This window comes from Phaseolus vulgaris, chromosome 11, assembly GCF_000499845.2.
Source record: "Phaseolus vulgaris cultivar G19833 chromosome 11, P. vulgaris v2.0, whole genome shotgun sequence".
In the NCBI taxonomy this organism is placed as follows: Eukaryota; Viridiplantae; Streptophyta; class Magnoliopsida; order Fabales; family Fabaceae; genus Phaseolus; species Phaseolus vulgaris.
The window spans coordinates 35,892,081-35,898,277 of NC_023749.2; the positions used below are offsets into that span (position 1 = coordinate 35,892,081).

Below are 6,197 nucleotides of genomic sequence, written 5' to 3' on the forward strand. Positions count from 1 at the left end.
GTAACCCACAGCGTATGCACCAGACAGTTACAGGATGATGCGAATCGGTTAAAATGCAAGAAAAACCAGCAGAAGAAGGAAAGTAAGTACCTTTTGATGATCAGGAAGACGATGAAGGTTGATGGTGATTCAGAATGTTGGAGAGCGCTGAGAGTTTTTTGCAGAAGAAGGTTAGAGCGTTTGTGAATACGAGGGAAAGTGATGGAACAGTGTGGAGTGAAAATGGGTTTAAGAGTTTTTTCGAAATGGGTTTGGGAAGCGCAGACGGTAGCTGAAGGTAACCGTTGATGAAGCCACGTGTCGAACGATGGGTGAGGGGTTTGGTGGAGCGTCAGAGAAGCAGAAGGTACAACCGCTTGGAATTCTGCGTCAGTGCCATGTAGACCGGTGTTGACGTGACTCTTCTAGTCTTTTCGCTGGACAAGTCTTCGCTTAAGACTGGGGGGCTTGTGTACCGCCCTAGTAGTCGGAAGTGATGACGTGGCATCCCGCTACAGTATAGGCGTGTTGACAAGGCGCCAGGGTGGCAGAAGGGAAGGAAGTCGGGGGGCTCGTGAAGTCGCCAGTTATTAAGTTGGCGTGTTCCGATCTCCAGCATACCAGAACCGGCGATCACCAGGTTGGAGATGAAGTCGCCAGATGTAAACTCAGGCGACCTTGAGATTGGAGATCGCCAGAGAAAGCACATCGCCAGAGATGAAGGTGGTGCAGATTATGAAGGCGGCCGGCGAGACCACAGAGAAGGTGTACGAAGGCACCCTAACTCGCCAGTTCCAGTAGAGATCGCACTCCCAAGTTAGCTATGTACTGGGCAGTACCATGCGTAGGTAACTTAGCAAAACGAGAGTAGAAGCAGCGCCCAAGTCAAGGAGGCTCCAGATGAAGGCACGTGTACGACTAGATGCGAGCCACGTGTCCAAGTCTGTAACTGCCAGGAGAGAGAAAGTAACCAGGTATATAAGAGTTCTTAACGAACTTTCTGAGGTACGCACGTTCAGAATACATTCTTTACGCTTGCGAGTTATAGAGCTTACTTTGAGAGAGGATTTGCGCGGTTCTTGTTCTCTTAGTATTTGGTGATTCGGTCACTGACTTGGGCGTTGGAGTGCGATCGGCCGCAGCGGCGCCGCTCTGTTTCTTTGCAGGTTCTTGAGGTGGATCTCGAAGAGGAACGGAGGTTTGAAGCGGTGCACACGTCGATCCTTTGACGAGGCAGTTTCCAGCGTTCTGGTCAACAGGCAGGATCACTTCTGTACGCATTTCCCTCTACATTAAAATTTTTTAGACCATAGAAAAGATTAAAAGTTACCTCCTCATCTTGAACTCTAAGTTGAAGTTCTCCTTTGTCAACATCAACTATGATTCTAGCCGTCTTCATAAAGGGTCTGCCAAGAATCAAAGGAACCTCCTCATCTTCTTTCATGTCCACTATAACAAAATCCACAGGGAATATGAACTTATTACAAGAACATATTCAACCACACCATAAGGATATTTGATGGATTTGTCTGCCAATTGTAACTGCATCTTGGTGGGTTGAACCTCTAGATTTCCTATTTTCTTCAGCATTGTCAAAGGAATTAAATTTATGCTTGCCCCCAAATCCAGTAAGGCATTGTCCATAGATAAAGTACCTATAGACATGGAAAGATTAAAACTTCCTGGATCCTTAGATTTTTTAGGCAAGCCTTTCTGAACAATTGACCTGTATCTAGCCTTCAGCTCTATATTTCTCTCTTCAATATAGCTCCTATTCTTCCGAAATTTATCAAGTGTTGAATCTTGCTTCAGATTTCCTGCAAAATAATTTTTAGGGAGCAAATTATCCAAAAAAAAAAAATTGTTTTTATCTTTTTTTTGAAGGAGCATGAGGATATGATAAATCATTTTCAAGAACACCTCTCTCCTTATTTTCACTTTTCTTCGTTATTTTTTTCTCCTCAGTTCTCTCTTTCTCATCTCTCTTCCCCTCCGTCTCATCATTTTCTTCTTTTTCAGCCATTACATTATTGCAATGCTCTTTTGGATTGATTTGGCTATTGACTGAAAACTGGTCACTTTGTCCCTACGTAATTTGTGCAATTTGTTTGGCTAGCTTTCCCATCTGGATCTCTATACTCCTAATCATGGCCATGCTATTGTCCTGCGCTCTCACAATATTGTCTTGCGCTCTCACAATATTGTCCTGCTCGCTCACAATCTTTGCCAAGGCGTCTTCAACTTTACTCATTCTTTCAAGCATGGATGGATCCTCAGCTTCAGGTGAATTGTTCTAATAAGAACAATGACCATCAAGATTATCACCTCCATAAAAATCACACCTGATTGATTGACTTTGACTTTGAGATGAATGAACAACGTATAATTGTTGGGGCAATTTAGCCATTTGTGCGGTTAGTTGTTCAATCTGCTATGTCAAAATCTTTTTTTTAGCCAAGAGTGCATCTTCTAATGATCCTTTATTCTGAAGACCTCGTCCATCATGTTGGGCTTTATAATCAGTTGATGTCAATGAATGAATAATCATTGTCGCTTGTTCTACATCAAAGGCCATAATTGTGCCACCATCTGCAGCATCTAGGAGCATCTTTATGTCAGATCTGAGACCATTCAGAAATATGCTCAGTTGAGCAATATCTTCAAACCCATGATTTGGGCATTTTCTTAATATCCTCTTGAATCTTTACCATGTCTCACAGAATGATTCATCTGCTCCTTGTCTGAACATAGAAATTTCAGACTTTGCTTTGATGTAGCGAAAGATTGGAAAAAATCTTTGCATAAATTTTTCCTCTACATCCTTCCAGCTAGTAAGGTTCTGGTTTGGAAGTGACTCAAGTCATTCCTTAGCCTTTCCAGCCAATAAAAAAGAAAACACGCGCATATAAACATTTTCAAGATCACCTGATTCAAAGCCCATTGTTCCTACCAATTCATAAAATGTATCCAAATGTGAATATGGATCCTCATGTTCCATTGTTGTAAATTGATAGGCACTGATGAGAATGAGAAAATCGGGATTTATTTCCAAGGCCTTAGTAGTAACAAGTATTGCAATACTAGAAAAACGTTTTGGCCCTTGGTACATGACATAATCTCCAGTGTCCTCCTAGGAATTGGTGCTTGTTCTTCTGCCATGTTGCTATCTTCCTGAAAGATATTAGTGGAAAAAAATAGAGTAACTTTTTCTTTTTTTTTAAATAAAATTAGAAATAAATAAAATAAAATAAATTTGAAGACAAAATAAAAACAAAATAAGAAAAAGCATTCAAAAAAATACAAAATACAAAGTAAAAAAAATATAAAAAATAAAAATAAAAACTTACTTCAAATAACAAAAATACTAAGAAAAAAATAAAATAAAAATAAAAACTGACACCGAAATAAAACAAAAACTAGTAATGATAAATAACTAATTAAAAGAAATAAAACTAAACTCTAAAAAGAAAAAAAGAAAACTACGAAACTAAACCTAGACAAAAAAATAAAAACATAACAAAACAAAATAAAAAAAAACAAAATAAAAATAAAACAAAAACAAAAACAAAAGAAAAAAAAATACTGTAAAGAAAAAAAAAACTTTATTTTTAAAACAGCAGATCTACAAATTAAAATAAAATTAAATCAAATCTGTAATAAAATAAAATAAACAAAATAAAAACAAATCAATAAAACAAAATAAAAACAGTAACAAATATAAACACAATAAAAACAAATCATAACAATAAAAATATTCACAATATTTAGAAAACTATACTCAACAACTCAAATCTGTTTACTGACAACGACGCCAAAAATTTGATGAATTTTTAGGACAAGTGCATCGCTTTGTCAGAAGTAATAATTGTCCTTAAGAACGGATATCGATCCCACAAGGAACAATGAATTATGAAGCACAATAATCACTAAATATAGAACAAATCAATTAAAAGTGTGTTGAAAGTGGTTGTGTTGACGATGATCAATAAGAAAACAGACAAAGAATTGGTTGTTTCAAGTTGGAAAAATAGGGATTAGGTTTCATCTCTCTCATTGTCATGTATTTTGATTAACATGTCAATATTAAGTTCTTTGATTGAAATTGATGCCCGTATAAAAATCATTTATATAGATTCCTAGCATATAAAATCCTTAAGAATATTCTCTAACTATCGATCTCTCACATAATTATAAGAACAACTTGGAACAAAGCTCCACTAGTACAAAATTTGAAAACAACGACCATTTATTTAGTGCGGCTTTGCGTTTAAACGCATTTGTAAAAAACGCGGTGGCATTTTTGTAATTAAATTGATTTACAAATGCGGTTCTAGGGTAAGACCGCATTTGTAAATCAATTAAAATGAATTACAAATGCGGTCATAGTAAAGACCGCATTTGTAATTCATTCTGAATTGAATTACAAATGCGGTCTTTAGTATGACCGCAGTTGTAATTCAATTCAGAATGAATTACAAATGCGGTCTTTACTATGACCGCAGTTGTAATTCATTTTAATTGATTTACAAATGCGGTCTTACCCTAGAACCGCATTTGTAAATCAATTTTACCCTAAAAATAGAAGCGCGCCACTGGTTTTCACTTTCACTTTCGTCTTCTCCGCTCTTCGAACGTTCTCAGCTCTCTCCGCTTTGCATTGTAAGTTTCAGCTCTCTCTGCTTCAACGTTTGTTTTCGTTTTCGTTTTTTTCATTGTCATTATTCACTTCCTTGGCATTGTCATTTCGTTTCCTTACTCGTTTTCTGGATATAGGTGGTTACTGTTCTATTGGTTCGCTGGTTTTTTCTGCTCCGCCACCGCCACTGCTTCCGCCACCGCCTTCGCCTACGCCTTCGTCTTCGTCTCCGATTACCATCAACCTAAAGGTTGGTGTTGTATTTATTTAATATTTTGAATTTATATTTAAAATTTTGAATTCATATTTAATATTTTGAATTTTTATTTTTCTGTATTATAATATATATTTAATTAATAACTAATACAACTTGGAATGTATAACTAATAATAATAATTTATATATTTGTGTGTATTTTGAATTTTTGTATTATATAATTTCTATTTTCTTAAATTTATATTATATATAAATTCTATTTTTGTAATTATTTTTATTTTTTGCACTTTCTCTTTGCATATCTTTCTTTTTTTCCCTGACATCATTTATTTTTTATAATTGTCACTTTAAACTACTTTTACTTAAATAAAAATGAATATGATATTAATCTTTATGGAATTATAATTCTATAGTGTATTAAACTTTGTTCTAGAATTTTAATTTTAGAAGTGACATATTTAGTTAGTTGTTAATTACATTTTAATAAAAGTTTTATGTTATGTTAGTTATTGTTACTTTTAGAATAGAAATATCGTGTTTGGATTGAGTCCGGGGGTGTTCGACCCTCGGCAAATGTGTGAGATTGAAGAGAATACTAATTATTAGAAAATCCTAACTATATTCCAGAATATATAATGGATCGAAGTTGGATTAATGTTGTTCGTATAAGTGATGAGTACGAAAGGGGAGTAGAGGAATTTATACAATTTGCGCAGCGTAACGCGATTATTAGTGGTCATGATGGAGCAAAGATCAGGTGTCCGTGCGTTAACTGTTTGAATGGAAGGATACTGGATGTGAATATCATGAGGGAACACCTGCTATGTGATGGGTTTCTTCGATCTTATACAACTTGGACATGGCATGGTGAATTATTAAATTTACCACGTGTTTCCGTAACTGAAGAATATGTGGGTTCTACCATGGATGAAGCAGTACACGATGATGGAGATGATGATCGATTGGAGGACATGATTCGTGATGTGGGAGCTGAGTGTTTTGCAAAAGCGCATGGATATGAAAGTATGTCAAAAGATGCAGAGACTCCTTTGTATCCTGGATCAACTAACTTCACACGGTTGTCGGCAGTGTTAAGATTGATGAATTTGAAGGCAATAAACGGATGGACTGATAAAAGCTTCACGGAATTGCTCCAGCTGTTGAAGGATATGCTTCCAGAGGGAAATAGTCTACCTAATCGTAATTACGAGGCAAAAAAGATTCTTTGTCCAATGGGTATGGAGTACAAAAAGATACATGCATGTCCTAATGATTGTATATTATACCAGAAAGATTTTGAATTGTTGAAAAGTTGTCCGAGGTGTGGGTTATCACGTTATAAGTTGAAACAAAAAGATGATGATTC

The 6,197-nt window shown here is 36.0% G+C and overlaps 1 pseudogene; it reads left to right on the forward strand.

Moving 5' to 3' along the window:
• The first annotated feature begins 2,642 nt into the window (after positions 1-2,642).
• LOC137812104 (small nucleolar RNA R71) lies at positions 2,643-2,748 on the forward strand (annotated as a pseudogene).
• Positions 2,749-6,197: the final 3,449 nt, after the last annotated feature.